The sequence below is a fragment of the Somniosus microcephalus genome, chromosome 11 (assembly GCF_052327205.1).
Source record: "Somniosus microcephalus isolate GS21.2 chromosome 11, FLI_Smic_1.0, whole genome shotgun sequence".
Classification (NCBI taxonomy): domain Eukaryota; kingdom Metazoa; phylum Chordata; class Chondrichthyes; order Squaliformes; family Somniosidae; genus Somniosus; species Somniosus microcephalus.
Window position 1 is genome coordinate 134,938,496 of NC_140997.1, and position 24,518 is coordinate 134,963,013.

The 24,518-nt window shown below is 50.1% G+C and overlaps 1 protein-coding gene across 1 annotated transcript in view; it reads left to right on the plus strand.

Annotated features, from left to right (window-relative positions):
- Positions 1–24,518, plus strand: part of dnah1 (dynein, axonemal, heavy chain 1) — a 971,783-nt gene that overhangs the window by 704,876 nt on the left and 242,389 nt on the right. The window lies entirely within an intron of this gene.

Consider the following 24,518-nt stretch of genomic DNA (forward strand, 5'->3'; position numbering starts at 1 on the left):
TAGGGGCCACTCCAGCACCAACCAGTACTAATCATTCTTCAGAGGCCCCTCCTTCTGAAAGTGAGTTTCTTAGCAAACAAGAGAGAAGGTCATGTTTATTTCTGCATTGTTTTCTTATTCCTTCTGCCCTAGGGGTTCCAAACGAGCCTTTGGCCCACTCTCTGACTGCCTTGGAATCAGAGCCAGTACCAATTGTGACTTTGACTCCAAGAGAGGCAGGAAGTATAGTTTACCGCCCCAGACCCCCTCCTCCCTTCCAATCAACTCTTGGATATTAGGGGGAGAAATTCGGTATCGCCCCGTTTGGGGCGCAATTATTGGCTGGGCGCAAAGTTTAGCGCCTGGCGCTAATTACAGGAAACTTTTTTATCCGGCACCGGTTGATCAAAAAGGCCGGATTACAGCGAGGTATAATTACCAAGGTACGAGAGCCCCATATACGGCCCCAGGTGCAGGAGCCCCAGTTACACGGCACTTGTGCAGGAGTCCCGGTTACACGGCCACAGATCCAGGAGTCCCTGTTGCATGGCCACAGGTGCAGGAACCCCAGTTACACGGCCACAGATCCAGGAACCCCGGTTACACGGCCACTAATATATAGTAAAACTTACCTGAACCTACTCCTGAATTTTGCCGGTTAAGAGAGATTTCTGGATATTTAGGTGCCGGTTAAAAGAGAGTTTCCTGTATCGCCTCCGACTGCAAACTTGGTTTCTATCATCCCTGAAGGTCATTATGCGCTACACACTCTCTTAAAACGCTAACGCCGAGGAGCAAGGTGCTAACTCAGAGCGCTGGCGAAGCTCATGTGATGTCAGTCAGCAATGGAACACAGACATACTGGCACCGGCCAGTTCTTAAAGGGAAGGGTCGATCTTGCTCTCCATCCACACCCTGCTCATTGCAGCCTTGAATCTCGGCCTGGAGAGACCTGTACATCAAATCTGCTGGAAAGAACAATGGAAAGGCCCAGGGTAAGAGCTCAGAGTGCAGCTCCCATAGTCTCTTCTAAATCGATGCAAGGAAGGTCAAATCAAAATGAGCCTGCTAAGTGCTACTCAGTACCCAAAACTCCTTCACACAATGTTGAATCTCTCCAGAAGTATCTCTCTCTCTCAGAATGGGTGGTGCAAAAATGTCGCCGACAAAAAAAGGCAGGAAGCGGCCGCCTTTAAATAGCGCTCCCCCAATCCCTTCCCAATTGTAAAACGTTCCCCTCAACCTGTCGTTGCTAGTGGCAGGCGGCAAGGCAGGGGGCGCCACTCAATATCCAGTCCAGGGCGCTACCAGGGCGTTGCACGCTCAACTGACGTCATGATCTGCGGGTGCAGGAGATCGTGGCCGTAGTGTTTAGTGCCGCCGCAAAATGTCTGGTCAATTTCGTGAGCGGCGCAAACATCACCACGCCCGGGCACTAGTTGCTTTGCGCCCCATTAGCACCCTCTTAGGGCACTAATGGGAGGTGCAAAGCAACTGAATTTTTCCCCCTAAGAGTTTAAGGTGCAGAATTCTTCACTCAATGCATCTATCTGAAGTTGGCTAGGAGTATTGCACTCCTGATCCTGGCTGTTAAGGGACCCATACCTGTGATGGTAGACTGAAAAGCCCTTTTTCATTCCTCAGGAGGAACAAGGGGGCATCCTTCTAGAATATAGTAGCTCCTCCTAGAACCCTCATTCCAGCTCAGTGCCTCAAAAATGAAAATCCAGACATTCCTTTCCTTGGTGATGAGTGCATCCTCCTTAGCCTTGTTTGCTCTATTTCTTCCATCTAGACTACCACTTGGGGGTGTATCATGCTTTGGCTGGCAACCCATAGACACAGCTAAGATAGATCACCACGACCCGTCTAGCACGGGGTTGTCAACTCTGATTGGAAAATATTGCTGGCGGTTTCATCACATGACCATCTGTCTTCCACTGCCTCCCCCCCACCCCCCACCCCACCATCATTGGTCTACATCCTCGAGGTGCACTGCCTTCTCAAGCCAATTGAGCAGCAAACAGACTCATGGGGGGGAATTTTGCCAGTTCTGGGGAGGCAGGTTTGGAGGCGGGACTGCTGGGAAAATGGCAGAAACTGGGAGCGGGTACTGAACCCGCTCCCAACCCGCCTCTGTGCCATCTTCCCGGGAGGCAGATCCCTGACTCACGCAGGGACCCGTCTCATCAAGGCGGGAAGGGGATTACAGCCACTTAACTGCCTGTTAACAGGCAGTTAAGAGGCTTATCCCCATTTTACCAACACAAGTGCGGGCTTCCTGACGTCGGGAAACCCCGCCAGGGTCAGCAGTGGGTCTGCGGGGGTGAGAGGGGTCGAAAAATGCGCTGTGGAGGTGAGTGATGGGTGCAAGTGTGGAGAGGTAAGTATGGGAGGTGAGTGAAAAGTGTTAGAAAAAGTTTACTTACCTTTGTTTCTTCCTGCAGGCTTCAACCGTTGGGGATCCGGAGGTTCCTCATCTCCACGGCAGAGATGACAGAATGGCCGCTGCGTTCTCCAATGCAACAGCCATCTGATTTCTGCTCAGGAAAGAGATTTGGTGAGTCTTGAGTACCAGGACTCACCAAAGACCGTAGATTGCCAAAGCTGTCAAACGATAACAATTCATCTGTCAAAAATTTTTAACAGATGAAACGTCATACACTGACCTTCTCTGTCACCGGCTTTCCCTTAATTGGCCTGCTGAGCCCGCAGGGCAGGCTTAACGAGGTCAATCAAGGGAAAATAGCGTGGGTTGGCCGGACGTCATTAGGGGCGGGACTAAAACACGACAACCAGCAGTCCCGTCCTCAACGCGCCCCCATTGATAAAATTCCCCCCTTCATTACCCAATTGTATGATTCTAAACTTCAGTCGAAAAGCCCTTTTTCCCATCTCCAATGTTTTTTCTAAATAATAAGCGAAAGTGTTCAAAGAAAATCTTTTAAAAGCACACAATCCTTTTCATGTCCTAACATGAATCTTATCATTCATGGAGAAATGACTCATGAAATATCACTGTGCGGCCAGCTGGTGGCGCCATCCAAGGAGTATAAATACTCGGGCGTGAGCCCAGCTTGTTCAGGACGTTTTTGTAACCAGGAACTAGTGATGTAACTAGAAACTCATGGTTGTGAAACAGTTGATTAAAGCCTTGTTTTATACTCAAACCAAGTGCTCAGCAGTCTTTTCACATCAATTTAATCAACTGACCTGCTCCACGCTCTGAGTGGTTTTGGGAACAGCCAGCTATGACTCAAATTGTAGAAGGGAACTCAGACGAAGTAATCGATCCATCATGGAGAAACTACTCAGACCCGCCCGTCTCGACCTGGACCCGAATACACTTACAGCTGCTAAGGTATGGAAACACTGGTATCGTACCTTCAGCAACTTCCTTGAGGAGTGTGGTGAGAATGTTCCTAATAAGTTACGAATGCTTGCCAATTATGTATCCCCTCATGTGTTTGACTATATCGAAGACTGTGTAGACTATGACGCCGCTATCCAAATACTACAGCAACTATATGTTAAGGCCCCAAACAAAATTTTTCCTCGGCATCTACTGGCCACAACTCGACAACAACCCGGGGAATCACTTGACGAATTCCTTCAGAAACTTTGCAGGCTCAGCAAGGATTGTAATCTTAAAGCTGTCACAGCTGAGCAGTACCAGGAGGAGTTCATTCATGATTCCTTTATTAATGGAATTGCGTCTCCCTTCATACGTCAGCGTCTGTTGGAGAATAAAACCCTCAAGTTACAGGCTGCCTATGACAAAGCATGTTCTCTGGACTTAGCAAAGAGGAATGCAGATACCTATCTTTCACCACATGCACGGGCTGCTGTTGTTACTTTTAGTGACTCCTTCGATAGGCCTCGGGCGGAAGCCCTCACTGATGATGACTCCAACCTGGCTGATGACAACCCTACCCTAGAAGCCTTCACTGATGACGACCCTGCCCTAGCGGCATCTTGGCAATCTGGAAGGAAATGTTTCTTCTGTGGAGGTGCATTCCAATATAGGAAATTTTGTCCTGCTCGTAATGCAGTCTGCAATCATTGCAGTGAGAAAGGTCACTTTTCTAAGGTATACCAGTCAAGACCCTCTGTTAGTAATAAAGGCCACTTTTCTAAGGTATACCGGTTGAGAGCCCCTGTTAGTTTTGCAGCTACTATCTATAAAACTGCTCCTCCCCCAAGAGCCACTACTAAGGTTACAGCTGCAAGCTATAAAACCGCTCCTCCCCCAAGAACCACTACTAAGGTTACAGCTGTCAAGGGTAAAACTGCCCTTCTTCCCATCACAGCTGTTTTTCCCCAAAGTCTGTCCCATGCAGCCATGAAGGTTTCGGTAAATGGACACATTTTGAGTGCACTAATCGACTCATGCAGCTCTGACAGCTTCATTAGTGAGCGGGCTGTCAGTAAGTTAAAACTGTGTATTTACCCCTCGGACAGGGAAATTGCAATGGCTCTGACGGCACTGACCACCAACTCTTCCGGCTTTTGTCTTGTCGACCTTATTCTCAATGGCTGCACTTATTTCTCCACCTGGCTCGGGGTCCTCAAAAACCTATGCAGTGATGTGCTCCTGGGACAGGATTTCCAGAAACAACACAAAAGACTCACTTTCGAGTTTGGAGGGTCAAAGCCGGAGCTTACTATTTCCAAAGTACCATTTTGTGCACTTTCAGCAGCTTCGCTCGGCAAGCCCTCCTTGTTTGCCAACCTTTCCCCCTGATGTAAGCCCATAATCACTAAATCATGACGTTTCAGCCAAGATGATCAAGCCTTTATCGAGGCAGAAATCTCTCGCCTTCTAACTGACGGTATCATTGAGCCATGTGTGACGGGGTTGGGGAGCCACGGGGCCGTGTTCACAAGGGGCCGTGCTCTCCGGGTAATGTAAGTTCTGGACCCAAGTGCAGAAACGAGGCGAGAGGCAAATATACAGTACTTTGTTTGAACTTTACTAGATTCACACATAACTAGATTAACACAAGGAACACAGCAATATACATAAGAACTAGAGACAAGTTACAAAACAACACTAAGCTTGAGACAAGCTACCACAAGGGCAACCGGCTTGCCGAGATGGGACTCGAGACAAGCTACCACAGGGGTAAGCCACACATAACTAGATTCACACAAGAAACACGGCAATATACATAAGAACTAGAGACAAGTTACAAGACGGCTAGTCAAGATAGGAACTCAGGACAGCTTCCATGAGGAAAAGCCACTTGTCCATACTGAGCTTGAGACAAGCTACCTCAAGGGCAACCGGCTTGCCGAGACGTGACTCGAGACAAGCTACCACAGGGGTAATCAGCTTATCAATACAAAGCTCAGGACAAGCTCCAACATGGCAACACGCTAGTCCAGCCCAGCACCTTATCAAGACTAACAACAAAAACACAGACTTAGATACATCTTAAACACAGAGCTCGAGAATACATCTTAAATACAAAGCTCGGGAATACATCTTAAATACAAAGCTCGGGAATACATCTTGGCAACCAACTAGTTAAAGCCAGGAGCCACAGAGCAAGGGCTAGTCCCTCCGGTTACCCGACTAGGACTGAGCTCAGAGTGAAGAAACCACAGACCTTATATACCAAGAAAACCAGGTGAAACCCATGAACAGCTAACAGGCCGTTAAGACTTAACACAGAAGACTAGGAACAATTAACACAGGAGACTAGGACAATTAACAAAGGAACAAACAAGTGAAGGTGCCATCTAGAGGTTACAAAAAGGAACTGACTGGCACCCTCACAGCCATGTTCATCTTCCTGGCGGGCTCAAGCCGTCGTTGTTAAAAACCCTCTGAAGCAACACAAGAAACGTCTTTGCATGGATTACTCGCAAACTATTAACCAGTATACCGGCCTGGATGCCTACCCACTACCACGCATCGATGACATGGTCAATAACCTTGCCAACTACAAGGTATTTTCAATTTTTGATTTAAAGAGAGCATACTGTAGAAAAGGGGGAAGGGGGAGTTAGGTATGATTTTGGTTGCCCCTGGGGTTTGTCTCTGGCCAGTCAGAAGTATCTGAGCTGCTCCAGGCCCCGTGCAGTTTTGAATCGCTCCCCTTTCTGGTCCTGGCCGCCGGACTTATTTCAGTAGCGATGTAGACAAAACGAGACTCGTGGTTGAGTGCAAAGAAAACCAGTATTTATTGAAATAAAGAATAAATTGAAAATAATGATGAATACAGCACACTTTTACTTAATACAGCACACCTCTGCTTAATACAGCACACCTTTACCTAATACAGCACACCTTTGCTTAATACAGCACACCTTTGCTTAATACAGCACGCCTTTGCTTAATACAGCACACCTTTGCTTAATACAGCACACTTTTACTTAATAGGGGAGGAGAAATGGACACATCGAGGGAAAATTGACTAAAATTACAATTTAACAAAATTCCCCTTTAATTCCCACCCCTAATACCTATCTAGGTTGCCTTGTAAAGGACCAGAAAGCTTATGCTCACCAGTGAATGCCTGCTCTGTGCCCCTGCGGTCTGTCTTAGATTCTTCACCACCCCAAAGTAGAGATACCCCAGTAATTCAAAAGTAACTGCTGGTATTCCACTTCTTTGGGCGGGCTGTTGAGCTGTTCCTCTTGTAGGCAGAGCATCGGAAGCAAGGTGGCAGAGATGGAGAGAATGGCTTCCTGAGGGGCTATCTTTATACCCCATTGGGAGCCGTTATCTTCGTGCCCAAATCTGGATGTATCTGGGCTATACAAAAGGGACCGATCTGTCCCCATTGACTGTAATGGGTTTGAATGTGTTTCCCATTGGTTTAAGCTGGTTTGTGCTCAGTTTAAAATGTCTCAAGTGCTGGACAAACAAATCCTTAAGTGTTCAGTCAACAGCACACAAGTGCTTTGTAAACAATCCATTGTCTTGTGGTCACCGCCCAACCGCAACTGATTGACAGCTTTAAGTACTTAAGCCCTTGAGCCAACATTGTAGAGAGCTTGTGTAAACAAACAATCCTTTTGTTCCTCTGTTGAACTTCCTAAACCGCAGTTGATTGACAGTTTTAAGTACCTCAAGTACTTCAGTCAGTGATGGGAGATGTTCAACAGGCTGTATTTGTCTTCTGCCACGAAGCCTGACAGCCATTTTTGATGTCCTGGGTTTTTAAGGTACATTCCAACCAGGTTTTTCTTTTAATCAAATAATCTTCGGGGGCTGCAGAAATTTCTGAAATTTTGCAAAACCTTACAGTCCTCTCTAGGATACTAAAACTTGCTTGTAGTATCCTGTTCAAAGGTGAGCAATAATTTCTGACCCCCCCCCCCACAAACAACCTTCCCTTTTACTTATCTATATCTATCTTTGATCCCTCGACACTTCCATCTCCCCTACCCAGAGAGAATCGCAGTACACGGTAGGCATCTATCGACAGAAAAACATGATTAGTTACAATAATTCAAACATGGAGGGGGTCCAATGCCCCTGCACCACTGAGTATTTACAATAATTCAAGCATGGTGGGGTCCAATGCCCCTGCACCACTTGTGACATAGTTTTAACATGATACAACATCTTTAATGGGATTACCACCAAGCCAAAACATATCTGTTAAAAATACAAACGGAAGAAAACGAGCTTCCTTTTTTTATAATGCAATTGTCTGACACTTTAATAAATGGCACCATTCTTCAGCCATAAATGTATTTCAAACTTCCACAATCTACGAACACAACAATTCACAGGCATATGCAATTTGTTCAATTGACTCTAAACAAGTAGTACAATCTCACAGTTAGGAACTAAATTCGCACGTTATTTCCTTTGGAGTTGGGACCAGTACATAATACAAAATATAAAATAATTAACAAGCTTTTTGTAAACTCTTAATCTTAATCTGGATTTCTAATAACAGTTTAATTGCTGTGGGCATCTGCCTCTTGCAGACCCCTCCCTTCGTGGGCTAGGGGTGCTCCCTTCCCCGAGCATCCAAAGACACGATGGTCCTCTGCACCTCCCGAAACTCTGTAAAAGACTTTAAAAAAAACATCTAGCCAGGTTCCCTGGCTCGGGGGAATGTGATTGGGTCCCGCGACCTCGGCTCACATAGACAACATTCTGGAGCGGTACCATACTTAAAACTTATACTCTAATAATCAACACTACCGAATTGCAATATAAGATTAAAATTAACACATTCTAACTTAATCCTCTATACACGTTACTTGAACAAAGCTATATACAAGCGCCGCCCACCTCCGGGCGGCCAGCCTAATCCCTGTTTGGACTGTTGCAGGCTACTGCCTGCAGCGAAGCTGGACTGATCCTAACTTCAAGTCCCTCGCAGCTTATGGCTGCTGGTTGGGGACTTCTGTCTTTTGGCTTCTCCCTGACTCGGGAGTCCACCCTATTCCACTGGAAAGTGGGTGACCATACTTTCTTGGGCTGGGGTACCCGAAGAGACCTCCTAGGGAGTGTCACTGGTGGGGCTACCCTGGCGAGCGGACCCTTAGCTCGGGCCACACTCCCTGCTGGCTGGGGACCTTCTCCCTCGGGTCCCTCCCTTCCCAAACCTGGGCTGGGGACAGGCAATCCCTTGCCACCAGATGCCGGTGGCTGAGAGTCTTCCCCTTCAGGTCTAAAACCTGGTTCAGGCTCCTCCCCGGAGTCCCAGAAGAGAGGGGGAATCGCTCGGGCCAAGTGCTGGGGAACTTCTCCCTTCACGCACCTGACTGCGCCTGCGGGTGCAGTCTGTGTGAGTGTATGCGCTGCAGGCTGAGGATTTCTAATCTCAAGTACAATCCCAGCTGCCTGTTTCCCTACCTCCGGCTTAAACAATTTGCATTGTTTAATATAGCTAGCAGTCTGCCAGTAACCCGGTTCTGAACTCTTTTCCCTTACCAGGGTGGCCTTAAAGACGGAATCTTGGGCTTGGACCTGCTTTTGGTCCGGGGCCAAAACTATCCCGTGTGCCTCCCTTGTCCTGAATTACTGCTACCAGACCTGCTCTACAGGGGTCCCAGAACTCTCCTTCCCTGTCCCCCTGCTTAAACAACTTACACTGGTCATGAATGGCTCCTCCCCTAACACAAGCCACAGCGCCTGCCTGTGCAGCCTGTGAGCTTGTACCCGCTGCAGGCTGAGGATTTCTGACCTCAGGTTCAATCCCAGTTGCCTGTTTCCCTGCCTCCGGCTTAAACAATTTGCATTGTTTAATATAACTAGCAGTCTGCCAGCAACCCTGTTCTGAACTCTTTTCCCTTACCAGGGCGGCCTTAAAGGCGGAATCTTGGGCTTCGACCTGCTTTTGGTCCGGGGCCAAAACTATCCCGTGTGCCTCCCTTGTCCTGGATTGCTGCTACCGGACCTGCTCTACAGGGGTCCCAGAACTCTCTTTCCCTGTCCCCCTGCATGGCCACCTCGTTGGTCTTTTGGTTACCCTCCCACGTGGTATGGAGGGATCCTAAACCTATGGCCAAAGGTTTTGACCTTTCCCCAGCCTGCTCGTTCCCTGTGGGTCCCATTAAACTAAATGGGACCTTGTTAGACTGGGGTGAATTGGTCAGGTCCTCCGAATGGACCACCGTGCTGGAAGCTCCAGTCTCCACCGAATATCTCCCCTGCACCGTCTTCACCCCCATCTTAACATAGGGCCTGCTCCCCTCAGCATTTTCGCGGGGACACAGGTCGACAGGCTGCGCTGGCTCTAGTCATTGCTGGGAGTGGGGTGGGGCAGACGGGGTCAAAGCACCGGTGGTGGCTGCTACTCTCCCCTGGCCAGTCAGAAGAGACCGTAGGGACTGTAAAAATGACTCGATCGCAGCGGGAGGGATATCTGGCCCTGCCTTTTGGGCTGGGGCTGTGGGATCCTTTCCCTTGTTATCCTTCCAGGGATTCTTACAGTCTTTTCTCCAGTGACCGTCTTTCCCGCACCCATAACAATTTAACCTAGCCTGGGAGGGATGGTTCCCCTCCTGGTGCCACTCTTTCTTACTCTGGCTCCCAGGTTTAATCTCATGGACTCTTCCCTTGGGTTGGGGCACCTCGATACACCTCATGTTTCTAAAGGCTACTGTGAGCCGGTGGATCACCGCTTCTTCGGTGGTCTGGGGGTTTCAGGGGTCAAACCAAGCCGCGACCTGGGCTTGGATCTGGGGTAGGCTGTTTGTCATGAGACAACGGAGCCAGTGAATCAATTGGACTGGGTTCAGTGCTGCCCACCCTGGCATTCCCGGACATGCACTCTGGTAGACTGGCCACATCCTGTCTGCGAACGCCTGCGGGGACTCCCCTGGGAGTTGCACCGTTCTTTCTACCCGGGCGAACGGACTACCATCATTGAGTCCCATGGCCTCCAATATCTCATTCCTCAGATCCTCATAATCCTTCTGCCCCCTTTTGCACTCGCCAGATAGGGCCTGGAGGAGATCACCACCCAGGGAAAACAGCAGCATTTTTGCTTGCTCTGCATCATCGCAGTCATTAACACAAGCTGCTTGTTCTATCTCCCTGAAGTGCAGTGAGGGGTCTCCCTTTTTAGTGAGCTTGGGGATGTGGCTAACCATGTCCCTGAGCTGGTGGGTGCCATACGGCACCACAAACTGATTCTGGATGGCCCCTGGGTCATCGTCATCAACGGGCGGGCTGTACCTCCATTGTCGGAGGGGGTACACTGGTCCTGGTCCCGGCCTATCTAGCAAGGCCTGCTGTGCTTCCTCTACCACCTCATCCTCCACTCCGCTTTGCTGCCAGAGCTCCTGAAAGCTCGGAGCTGTGGGTGGCGGTCGTGGGACCTCTGATTCCCTAACCAACCTTGTTCTGGGTGTTGCCTGGGGGACGGTTCTATTTGGTTTGCTGGTAAAATCCGACTGACCTGCCTTCGGGCTGATAAGACATATCATCCCCTTTGCCCTCTTTAAAGCCATATTCAAGCTTTCTATCTCTTCCCTACAGGGGCCATGATCTGCTTCCTCAAACCCTTGGTCGCAGGCCAGCTTATACGCTGCCTTTACATCCCTAACCTTTTCCTCTTGCTCTTCTACTACTTGTATGAGGCAGACGTTCTCCTCCCGCACCCTCATCTCATTGCTCTTAGCCTCTGCAACTAGGCACTTCAGATACTCTCATTCGTACCTCGTGTGGCTTTTGCCCTCACTAAGCTGGTCCACCAGGCGCACTATCTTGGCCTGGTATTCTTCAATCTCCACTTCCTTACCCCAACTCTCTGCTTTAACTTCCCTAAGCCTGCGGGAACCTAACCACAAACAGATCAGTTGGATAAAAAGAAAACCAATAACTGCTGCTCTCTCCAGACCCAGACCACCGTCTGCTACATTGCATACTGTTGCCGATGGTCCTGACGCGGTCGCCATTTTGTCGAAAAGGTGGAAGGGGGAGTTAGGTGTGATTTTGGTTGTCCCTGGGGTTTGTCTCTGGCCAGTCAGAAGTATCTGAGCTGCTCCAGGCCCCGTGTGGTTTCGAATCACTCCCCTTTCTGGTTCTGACCACCAGACTTATTTCAGTAGCGATGTAGACAAAACGAGACTCGTGGTTGGGTGCAAAGAAGACCAGTATTTATTGAAATAAAGAATAAATTGAAAATAATGATGAATACAGCACACTTTTACTTAATACAGCACACCTTTGCTTAATGCAGCACACCTTTACCTAATACAGCACACCTTTGCTTAATACAGCCACCTTTGCTTAATACAGCGCACCTTTGCTTAATACAGCATACCTTTGCTTAATGCAGCGCACTTTTACTTAATAGGGGAGGAGAAACGGACACATCGAGGGAAAATTGACTAAAATTACAATTTAACAAAATTCCCCTTTAATTCCCACCCCTAATACCTATCTAGGTTGCCTTGTAAAGGGCCAGAAAGCTTATGCTCACCAGTGAATGCCCGCTCCGTGCCCCTGCAGTCTGTCTTAGATTCTTCACCGCCCCGAAGTAGAGATACCCCAGTAATTCAAAAGTAAGTGCTGGTATTCCACTTCTTTGGGCGGGCTGTTGAGCTGTTCCTCTTGTAGGCAGAGCATCGGAAGCAAGGTGGCAGAGATGGAGAGAATGGCTTCCTGAGGGGCTATCTTTATACCCCATTGGGAGCCGTTATCTTCGTGCCCAAATCTGGATGTATCTGGGCTATACAAAAGGGACCGATCTGTCCCCATTGACTGTAATGGGTTTGAATGTGTTTCCCATTGGTTTAAACTGGTTTGTGCTCAGTTTAAAATGTTTCAAGTGCTGGACAAACAAATCCTTAAGTGTTCAGTCAACAGCACTCAAGTGCTTTGTAAACAATCCATTGTCTTGTGGTCACCGCCCAACCGCAACTGATTGACAGCTTTAAGTACTTAAGCCCTTGAGTCAGCATTGCAGAGAGCTCGTGTAAACAAACAATCCTTTTGTTCCTCTGTTGAACTTCCTAAACCGCAGTTGACTGACAGTTTTAAGTACCTCAAGTACTTCAGTCAGTGATGGGAGATGTTCAACAGGCTGCCTTTGTCTTCTGCCACGAGGCCTGACAGCCATTTTTGATGCCCTGGGTTTTTAAGGTACATTCCAACCAGGTTTTTCTTTTAATCAAATAATCTTCGGGGGCTGCAGAAATTTCCGAAATTTTGCGAAACCTTACAATACCATCAAGTATCGTTAAAGGACTCTGACAAAATGTATACGGCCTTTGAGGCCAATGGTCGGCTTTATCAGTTCTGTCGCCTTCCATTTGGGGTCACCAATGGGGTAGCCGTCTTTCAACGGTCAATGGAGAGCCTAGTCAAACAGGAGAACTTAACGAACAGTTTTCCATATCTGGATAATATCACCATTGCTGGTAATGACCAGAAGAAGGATGATGCCAACCTCCAGAAATTTTTAACGTTCTCCGTCATCGCAACTTAACCTTAAATGAGTCCAAATCTGTGAAATCAATACCATCAGTCAACATCCTTGGCTACTGGGTGGGCAACGGTGTCATCAAACTGGATCCGGAGCGACTTCGTCCGCTTCAGGAGCTCCCTCCCCCTATGAATCTCGGCTCTCTTCGCCTATTATGCGAAGTGGATACCCCACTTTTCCGACAAGATCCAGCCCCTGCTTCACGCGAAGTCATTTCCGTTGGAGGCAACAGCTATTTCAGCTTTCAACCTTCTCAAGCGACAACTGGAAAAAGCTTTGTTCCATCGATGAAAATCTTCCTTTCGTGGTCGAGTGTGATGCATCAGAGGTGGCGATCTCGGCTACCTTGAATCAAGGTGGTCGACCCGTTGCATTTCTGTCCAGAACTTTGCAGGGTAGTGAGCTCCATTATCCTCCTGTCGAGAAGGAGGCTACGGCTATCATCGAAGCAGTACATAAATGGAGTTATTTTCTCGCTCGTCGCCATTTCACGCTTATAACCGATCAGCGCTCCGTGGCCTTTATGCTGGATAACCGGAAATGCACTAAGATCAAGAATAACAAAATTCAACTCTGGAGGATGGAATTGGCCGCCTTTGGCTACACCGTACATGTAGGAGGTTTTGCACAGGCGTCTTCGGGTCAGTCAGCTTTGCCTCTGACTCCCTTCCTTGAGCGGTTCAAATCGCTCGCCCCCTGGGTTATGGACACCGGACTTAGATACAGTCAACGATACAGAGAAGACTCGAGTAGACAGGTGGTTGGATGCAAACAAAACCAAGATTTTACTGAAGAGGAAAACTCGATACAATCTTATGGAAAATTATTAGTGTACACTTCTACAGGCAAAAATTACAAGAGAGTCATAATAATACTATACTTATACAGGGAATGGGGAACACATGGCACATCAAGGGAAAACAACTATCTTAACAATCCCCTTATCCTTATCCCACCCCCTATACCTAACTAGGTTAATCTATGAGGGGTCAGAATTCATGCTCACCAATCAAAAGGGTTTGTTAGACTCAAAACAGCGGTTGGGTTCGGGGTTCACTCTTGGTGCTCTCTGGAGCCTGCTGTCGTCACGTGGGCTACAGGTGCTGCAAGGGCGTTGCCCAGGTTCGAGTACCCCAAAGTTACAGCCTCTGTTTGGGTACTTTACCTTGCAGGGATGATTCTTCGCCGACAGCTTGCGTTTGCATGAAGATAGTCGCAGGCCGGCTGAGGCTGAAGGCCCGATGATTCAAAGCCTACCCTCAGTTGGCCTTCCCCGGGTGGTCTTCCCTCCTCCTCCCCTCGTCGTGTCCCGCTTCGCCTGGCCTGAATTGCCCGTGTTCGCCCAACCCGGTGTCGGGGCGAGTCCGGATGGAGTTGGAGAGGGCACGGGCAAAGGCCAGGGGTTAAGCGCGGGATGGGGGAAGAGCGGCAGCCACGAGGGCGAGGGGCCGAAGAACCGGGGCGCGCAGTACCAACAGCAGCAGAACAGGAGTTCCTTCTTCTTCTTCTACCCCGATTGCTACCTGGGGCCCTTCAATTATACCTTCGTCAAAAAACCCTTATCTGCCCGCCAAATCAGGTTAGTTCTTTGTTTTACTTTTGGCGGGCTAGTTAAAATAATGGTAGCAATCTATACTGATGGATTTTAGATGGCCGGTAATTGCATCTACTGGCCCGATAATTGACTCGTATTGTCCTGAAAGTCCTTGATGGGCTTGTCCAGCCTCGATGGATGTGTTTAATCTGTTTCCGATTATGTATGCAGACTGTTTGATGGCTGTAACTGTAAGCCTCATTGAATTCAGATCTGCCTCTAATTCGGCCTAATACATAATTCACAGTTTGTCTGGGTCCCAAACCACAAAGTTCTTTTCACAGGAAACCTGCAGCCTTAGTTTCGATTTACCTCAAACTGCCTGGGCTGCAGAATCCATTTTGGAGACCCGTAGGCTTTCTGCCACGAGGCACGGATGCCATCTTGGGTACCCTTTTTAATTTCAAAAGGAATGTCCACGCAGGGTCCCTTTTATCGATAATAACATTCGGGGAAATGCACAAATTTTGCAAATCTTACATTCCCCCCTGTGATTCTAAAGCTTGCTTGAAGTATCATACTTTTCAAGGTGAGCAAAATTTTTCTGACCCTCCCTAGTCAGCCTTCCCCTGTAATTATCTATCTAATATACCCACGACACATGCACTTCCCATTCCGTGAAAATGTAGTGCACATCAGCATACAAAGAGTAAAATTACAGGCTTTACACACACATCCAAGCATGGAGGGGTCCTACACCCCTGCACCACTTGGTACACATATCTTTATTAAACCGCATCGCAAAAGAAAACAACAGAAGAAAAACCTTTAATTGAAAATAACAAACACAAAGAAGCAACACTGCTTCAATCGAAATATAGGGAAAAAGACTTAAACCGGCGTATCTTCCTCCATCGTTACATAATGTTCTTTCCAAAAGCTCTGGTTTCTGAATTCTGACCACCAACCTTTTCCCTTACACTGGATGCAAACTAAATACAGCACTATTCCTAACGGGCAAACCACGAGAATGTGAGAAGCCAGTCTGATCCACGAAGGGACCTCTATATTATTGAAAAGGTTCCACCAGGGTGGAGTCACAATATCCAATATCTTAGTCCCTATCTCTACTGTTTTCTGCTCGAGAGTGTAGAAATGTTTCTGTGAAACTATAACGGCTTTTAGAATTTTGGTCAAATGTTCAGGGAGAGGGGGAATTTCATAGCCAAAGTGCACTACGTACTTCTGCAAGTTCGTAAAATTCTCCTTCACAGTGAGGTGAACAGTGGAGGGTTCAGGAATGGGGACAATTCGCTCCTGGGCCACTCGAACTTCTGCCTTGGGTTTAAAACAGAAACTGCTGTCACTAACCGGGCACCAGCTGTGCTGTCCGTGCTGGTAGTGGGATGCACCGGTGGTGACACAATATGTCCCACCCCCTATATATGCTACCTGCGGGGGAACATGGTCTTGTGCCATTGCCTCCATGGTGCAATTTATAGGCTTTGCGTCAGCAGCTCTGAACCCACACTGTGGTCTTGAGAAGGCATTCAAGTGCTGGGGGCACAGGATTATGTGTGCTCCCCGGCTCCGGCACCCTGAGAGGTCAGTACCTGTCATAGCGTGCTCCCACTTAATGACGTAAGGCGGGACCGCTGTGAACCGAATGTGTGCACCCCCTGAATGACTCCAATGTTCTCAACCCTGTATACCGGGGCGGGTCGGGCTGTCCGACCCATGACCAGCATCCTAACTACTACTCCCATGATTGTGTGGTTGGACCGCCCACAATCCACAGGGACTGGATAGGCTTCGGAGGCTAGCCGGAGTTGGCATGGGCTCAATGTGTTCTCAAAAGGGTGGAGGGCTGCGAGGTGCTTGTTGCTAATCCAGGAGGGAACCAAACCTTGTTTTAAATCCTCCAGGTTGCTGTGGCCCTCGCCAAGTAACCACGCCCCGTATAACATGCACACCTCATTCTGCGCAGCTTGGTCAGAAGCATTTCTGTCCTCCCTTATGAGAGCATTTACCGTCTTTGCGTGCTTTTCCAACTCGGCTATGATCTCTTTTAAATGGACCGTCATGGCCTGGTCCTCATGCAACTCCGAGCCCACTACCTTGTTCTCATCCAGTAATATCTCTTTTAACTGTTTTTAAACCGTTTATCTGGGTCTGCAGCTCTATGTCATCCAAGTTGTTGATGACAGAGGACCCAGTGTTAAACGCAGTAAAAACATAATTCCATACTCCCCTTCTTTGTCTCCCTGGGTTACCCAAAAATTCTTGGCGTGTGGTGTAGAGTTCGGTCTTGTCCACGTGGACAAAATCAAACTCGTAAAAATTCTTGAACATGTCCTTTAATAGGGCCTGGTATAACTGTTCTGTTTCTTTGGGGCACCACTCCGGTAAATGTACCTCCGTGAGATTTAAAATCACGGAGGCTACCGCGTAGTGTACCCCCTGGTACAGCATCTGATCGGTGGGGACTAGTACCAATCCATTCCCTTGTTCCTTGGTGGTGGTGGGGCAATCTTCCCTGGATAACCTCGCCACCTGCGCCGTGGGCGGGGGCTTACGGGGGCGGGTTACCAGCTCAGTGGCGTTGACTAGGATCTGGGAATACGGGACCGCACACACCTTCCGGCTGGCATCTCACCTTACCCCCTTCCCGGTGTCGTGCCACTGCCGGTGGAACATAATGGATATGCCTGCGGGGCAGACCTTCTCTGACCCCCACATACCTTGGTCCGGTTCCCACCACTTGTCCCAACATACACTCAGTCCTCCATGGGTCCCGGTAATTGTCCGATGGGTGTTATTCCCCAAGCACTCCCATTCGACTTCGGGGTTCCTCATGTCCTTGCTCAACTTTCGGAGCCACCACCATCTGTCCAGTGGAATGTGTCCTTTGCATGTTAAACATATGCGCTTTCCAACGGTGACGCTGACCCTCGTGGAGACGACTCGCACCCGGGGGCACAGGAGGGAGGCTTCCCCGTACGTGAATCCGGTCTGGCTGGAGTACTGAGACAAATGGACCCCAACCATCCTGGCCACCTTCCCTCGTGGAAGTAGACAGCAGTCTCCTCCGCATCCCATTCGCCGCTCCCATCGATCGCCAGGGGCGCCTTGTCTCCCGAACACCCATAGATGTGGGAGTCTTGGACGTCTCCCCTCCTCTCCTTGCTCATCCCGATTAGGGCGAATAGGACCATGATCCAGTCCATCCCGAACATCCTTCTGCAAAAAGATGTAAAAACTTGCAGCCAGGCCCCAAAGAGATTCTCTGGCTTGGTGAGGCATGGTCGGGTCCCGCGACCTCGACCCAAATATATACATTCTCGGCAGATTTCTTATTCAAACTACCCATCACCTTATTTAACCTAAGCTAAACACCCAAGCTTAAGCTAAATAATTGCACCTACTTAAACTTAAACTTAAAACTATGACTATATACATCCGCCGCCCGTCTCCGGGCGGCCAGGCTAATCCCTGGTCGGACTGCGGCTCACCGCTACCCCCGGCGTGACCGCACCGTCCTTCACAGTTGGTCCCTCGCAGCCCGAGGCTGCTGGCTGAGGACCTCTGTCCTTGGACCTCTTCCTGGCTCAAGGGGCGGCCCTTGGGAACTGGAGGGCTGGTGACCATGGCTTTCTTGGCTGGGGCGTCCGTGGGGACCTTCTGGGGGCTTTGGCGGGTGGGGCTTTCTTGGCCGCTGGGCCTTTTACCCGAACTGCTGCTACCCCAGGCTTGACCCCTCCCGAACCTGGGCTGGGGGCAGGTAACTTTTCGCAGCCTGCTGCTGCGAGCTGAGAGTTTCTGCCCTCGGGTCCCATGGCTGGGTCCGGGGCGGGGTTTTCGACCTCAGGTCCCTCCCTCTCTACACATGGGTTAGGGGCGGGGTTTTTGCCCTCAAGTCCCTCCCTCTCGTCTGGATCCCAGAAGAGTGGGGGCGTGTCCCAATCGATGGCCCCTCCCTTCAAGCAAGCCACAGCGCCTACCTGTGTGGTCTGTGAACTCGCTCATACTGCAGGCTGAGGATTTTTCTCCTCAGACCTTACCCCAACTGGCTGTTTTCCCCTTTCAGGCGGAAACAGCTTGCACTGGTTGATGTAACCAGCGGCCTGTTTTAAAACCTGTGTGGAGGGCTCGCCCGCTGCCCCGAGCAGACCCTCCAGGGGCTGTCTTTTCTCACCGGGACGGTCTTACAGACGGGGTCTTGGATCCGGACCCGCTTCGGGTCCGGGGCCAAAACTACCCCCCGTGTGCCTCCCTTGTCCCGGACTGCGGCTTCTAGGCCTCCCCGATAGGGGTCCCGGGATTCTCCTTCCCCAGCCCTATCTATGGCCCTTTATCCAGCGCGCATGGTCAGACTGAGGAATTTCACCTCCTGCTGACCGATCTGCACCTTCTTGGGATTTACCTTGAAACTCTTCTGTTCTAACAGCTCCAGCAGTTCAGCCAATAGTGGGCCATGCTCCTCTTTCAAATCGATGAACAGGAGCAGGTCATCCACATATTGTACCAACTGTCCGGGCTGACTAAAATCCTTCAAACTGTCTGCCCATGCACTGATGGAAGATGCTGGGGCTATTATGGAAGCCCTGAGGCAAGCAGTTCCACGTGTACTGTTGCCCTTTAAACGTAAAGGCAAACTTGTACTGATCCTCCCTCCTTACAGGGATGGACCAAAACCCATTGGAAATATCCAGCACCGTGAAAGTGGTCGCGGATGCTCGAATACTCCCGATCAGGTCGGTAACTGCTGCCACTGTGGGTGCACAGGCTGGGATGTTACTATTGAGCACCCGATAGTCCGCCGTGGCCCTCCAGGAATTGTCCGGTTTTCTAACCGGCCACAACGGAGAGTTTACATGGGTGGCTATTGGCCTCAGAACTCCCTGCCGTACTAACGAGGACATGGCTGCTTCCATGTCTGGCTCTGCTTCCCTGGGGAAGTTATACTGTTTCTGTGATCGGGCCATGGGGTCCCCGTCTACTCTGACCTCAAACCCCATGACCCTCCCGCAGTCATGTTTGTGAGTGGCAAATGTGGCCAGGTGGGCCTGCACAAATGCCTGGAACTCTGGTGGGGTGTTGCTGACCATGAACCCGAGGTTATAATCCTCTTTGGGCTTCATGGTGCAGAGGGTCCCCTTCCCTTCCTTACCCGGGATAACTACGATCTCACCGTTCTTTACCTTTCCTGCCCCCCAGAGGCAGTGATTCCTTAAATCCACCAGGATCCCATGACCTACGACAAAATCGGCCCCCAGGACCTCTCTTCAACCCTCCACTTCCCAATTCATCAGGACGCACGTCCACGTGGAGCGGAGCGGTCCTATCTGAATGGCGAGCGGGATGGAAACCGAGCCAGCCTGTTCCTTACCCGTGAACCCCGATAGACTGTATGAGACCCCGCTAGAGAGAGGCGAGGTGGTGGGGTTAGCTGAGTAGATCACGGTGCGTGATGCCCCCGTGTCCAACAGGTAGGTCCCCTCTACCTTATCCACCTCCATCTCCATCATGGGTCTCCTCCACTCATCATATCAGAGCGAGCACAGATACACAGGCTGCGCCAGCTCTAGTCACTGTTGTGGGTGGGATGGGGCTGACTGGGTAAGAGCACCGGTGGTGGCTGCTACTCTCCCCTGGCCAGTCAGTAAGGACCTCATGGCATCCAAAAGCGACTCAACCTCTGCGGAAGGGGTCCCTACCCCCGCCTTTTGGGCTGGGGCTGTGGGATGCTTTCCCTTGTTATCCTTCCAAGGGTTCTTACACTCCTTCCGCCAGTGACCATCCTTCCCACACCCTTAACAATTGGTCTTTGTGCTGGGGGGGGTTACTCCCTTCCTGGTGCCACTCTTTCCTACCCGGTCCGGGTTTTACCTCATGCAGCTTACCCTTGGGTGGGTGTGCATCGGCTCCCCTACCGTTTTTATAGGCCAGAGTGAGCTGTCTAATTACCATGATTTCTGTGGTCTGGGGATCTTTGGGGTCGAACCAGGCTTCTGCCTTGGTCCGGATCTGTGGCAAGCTGTTCGCCACTAGACAACGGAGCCAATGCGTCAGAGGATCCCCGTTTAGGAATCCCCGGTCCCGCATCCCCGGGCAGGCTTTCCGGTATACCGGCCACAACCGGTCCGCAAAAGCCTGCGGGGTCTCCCCTGAGAGCTGTACCGTCTTCTCCACGCGGGAGAAAGGACTTCCCTCATCCATCCCCATGGCCTCCAGAACCGCGTCTCTAAGCTCCTCGTACCCAGTCTGTCCCCTCTTACACTCTTCAGAGAGGGATTGGAGGAGATTACTCTCCAGGGAGAATAGCAGCATCTTGGCCTTTTCAGCGTCTTCGCAATCGTTGACGCTGGCGGCCTGCTCTATTTCCCTGAAGTGGATCGAGGGGTCTCCCTTAGCAGAAAGCTTCGGGACATGGTTGACCATAACCCTAAGCTGTTGGGTGTTAAAGGGTAATACGTACTGGTTTTGGAGGGGTCCCTCATCTTCGCCATTAGCGGGTGGGCCAAACCTCCGATGCCATGCTGGGCACATCGGCTCCGGTTCCGACTTTTCGGGCGGGGGTTGCTCTACCTCCGCCTCCACCTCTGGCTCCATGCTGGGCTCCACCCCCCCTTGCTGCCAAACCTCGCTGAAACTCGGCGCTATGGGTGGTGGTCGTGAGGTCTCCTCTCCTTCAACCGGGTCGTCCCTAGACACTACCGATGACACTGGAACTGTTCTCCCCTCATTCCCCATAAAATCTGCCTGACCTGCTTTTGGGCTTATGAGGCATACCATGCCTTTTGCCTTCCGGAGGGCCCGGCTCAGATTTTCTATTTTCTCTTGGCAGGGGCCGTGGTCTGCCTCCTCAAACCCCTGTTCATTAGCTAGCTTGTAAGCGGCTTTTACCTCCTGCACTTTCTCTTCCTGTTCCCTAACCTGTCTTGCCATGTGGGCGTTTTTCTCCCGCAACTTTGATTCAGTTCCCTTGGCCTCGGTGACTTGACACCGTAGGTATTCCAACTGGGCCTTGTGTTCCCTTACTAGATGTACTCTTTCTTGGTTCAAAGCCTGCAGAGCTACTAACAACTTTTCCCCCGTGAGAGCCTTATCCTGGATCTCCAGGGCTGACTCCCTTAACTCGATTGCCTGTGCGGCAACAAGCCCGTCCAGAAGCTGGATCTGCTTTTTAAAGCACATCAGCCAAACTGCTTTCTCTAAGGACTTCTTGGGTTCCTTTCCCTCTAGCCACTTGGCTGCTGCATCTACCAGACGCCCAGCCTTTAACAGAGTGGTGATCCACTTCTTAGTGATATTCACCTTGCTAAAAACATAATCAGAAATCCTTTCCTCCATCACGGTTCACTCATCCGAACCACTGTCTACCGTATCGCAACCTTGTTGCCGGTTTCCTGCCGCGGTCGCCATTTCTGTAGGGGGTTTTGCACAGGCGTGTTCGGGTCAGTCAGCTTTGCCTCTGACTCCCTTCCTTGAGCGGTTCGAATCGCTCGTCCCTTGGGTTCTGGACACCGAACTTAGATACAGGCAGCGATACAGAGAAGACTCGAGTAGACAGGTGGTTGGATGCAAACAAAACCAAGATTTTATAGAAGAGGAAAACTCGATACAATCTTATGGAAAATTATTAGTGTACACTTCTACAGGCAAAAATTACAAGAGAGTCGTAATAATACTATACTTATACAGGGAATGGGGAACACACGGCACATCGAGGGGAAACAACTATCTTAACAATCCCCTTATCCTTATCCCACCCCCTATACCTAACTAGGTTAATCTATGAGGGGTCAGAATTCATGCTCACCAATCAAAAGGGTTTGTTAGACTCAAAACAGTGGTTGGGTTCGGGGTTCGCTCTTGGTGCTCTCTGGAGCCTGCTGTCGTCACGTGGGCTCCGGGTGCTGCAAGGGCGTTGTCCAGGTTCGAGTACCCCAAAGTTACAGCCTCTGTTTGGGTACTTTACCTTGCAGGGATGATTCTTCGCCGACAGCTTGAGTTTGCATGAAGATAGTCGCAGGCCGGCTGAGGCTGAAGACCTGATGATTCGAAGCCTACCCTCAGTTGGCCTTCCCCAGGTGTTCTTCCCTCCTCCTCCCCTCATCGCGTCCCGCTTCGCCTGGCCTGAATTGCCCGTGTTCGCCCGACCCGGTGTCGGGGCGAGTCCGGATGGAGTTGGAGAGGGCATGGGCAAAGGCCAGGGGGTAAGCGCGGGATGGGGGAAGAGCGGCAGCCACGAGGGCGAGGGGCCGAAGAACCGGGGAGTGGCAGTACCGACAGCAGCAGAACAGGAGTTCCTTCTTCGTCTTCTACCCCGATTGCTACCTGGGGGCCTTCAATTATACCTTCGTCGAAAAACCCTTATCTGCCCGCCAAATCAGGTTAGTTCTTTGTTTTACTTTTGGCGGGCTAGTTAAAATAATGGTAGCAATCTATACTGACGGGTTTTAGATGGCCGGTAATTGCATCTACCGGCCCGATAATTGACTCGTATTGTCCTGAAAGTCCTTGATGGGCTTGTCCAGCCTCGATGGATGTGTTTAATCTGTTTCCGATTATGTATGCAGACTGTTTGATGGCTTTAACTGTAGGACTCATTGAATTCAGATCCGCCTCTAATTCGGCCTAATACATAATTCACAGTTTGCCTGGGTCCCAAACCACTAAGTTCTTTTCACAGGAAACCTGCAGCCTTAGTTTCGATTTACCTCAAACTGCCTGGGCTGCAGAATCCATTTTGGAGACCCGTAGGCTTTCTGCCACGAGGCACGGACGCCATCTTGGGTACCCTTTTTAATTTCAAAAGAAATGTCCACGCAGGGTCCCTTTTATCGATAATAACCTTTGGGGAAATGCACAAATTTTGCAAATCTTACATTATCGATCCGTCAAAGAGAATGTGGCCCCGGATGCATGCATTCTGCTCTTCTATGTCAACTTCGACTCTTGCGGATCTTCATACTGACTTATGCCATCCTGGCGTTACCCATATGTTGCACTTTGTGCGATCTAAAAATCTCCCATTTTCTATGGAAGATGTGAAAAGAACTTGCTCCACCTGTAGAATCTGTGTGGAATTGAAACTGCAATTCTTCCGTCCATCGGATGGCTCGCTCATACACGCTATGCAGCCTATGCAGCGACTCAGCATTGACTTTAAAGGGCCATTGACTTCCTCAACGCGAAACACCTACTTACTTACTATGGTGGACGAATATTCACGCTTTCCCTTTGCTTTCCCCTGTCCCAATATGCTTACTTCCACAGTGATCAAATGCCTCGATCAAGACTTTTCCCTTTGCGGTACGGCCAATTTCATCCACTCTGATTGGGATCCCTCCTTCATGTCATCAAGCGAACTCAAAAGTTATCTTTCCCAATGGAGAATCGCCACAAGTAAAACAACACCGTATCATCCCATCGGTAAAGGACAGGTTGAGAGATACAACGCTATCATTTGGAACGCTGTTCGTCTTGCACTGAGGTCACGCAACCTACCGGACCAGCAGTGGGAAACTATGCTCCCTGACGCATTGCATTCCAAAAACGATCCCCACGTCGACGAGGTGGAACTAACAGACGTTAATCCCACATACGCGCACGTCCGGTACCCTGATGGCTGGGTGTCCACCGTTTCACTCCGAGATATGGCTCCCTGTCCAACCAGTCCCACGGACCCAACTGATAGAGGGACCCATATTAATGATGCCGACACTCTGCGCTCCCTTGAGGATGACACCCTACCTGGGACATCAAGGGATCTGCCGGCTACTCCACCGGATCAACTCGAGGAGCCAAGCGCTCCCCACGGGATGGCCACCCGAAGCCAGGACGCCAGTCAATCCCCAGCTACCAAGCAAGATGAAGCCAGCTCTGCGCCTGTGGTGATCCGCACTCGGAGTCACGATCTCCCCCGTCTCCCTCGGATTGATCAAGGCGACACGGGCCCTGTCGATCTACCAGTACGGACCAAGCGACCCAGGGACCAAGACACGGTCCGAGGAAGCGTGCCTTCCAGCCACAAACAAAGATCTAAAAAACTGCGGCTATTTGTGGTCCGCCTAATCCGCTAGAAGGAAGTC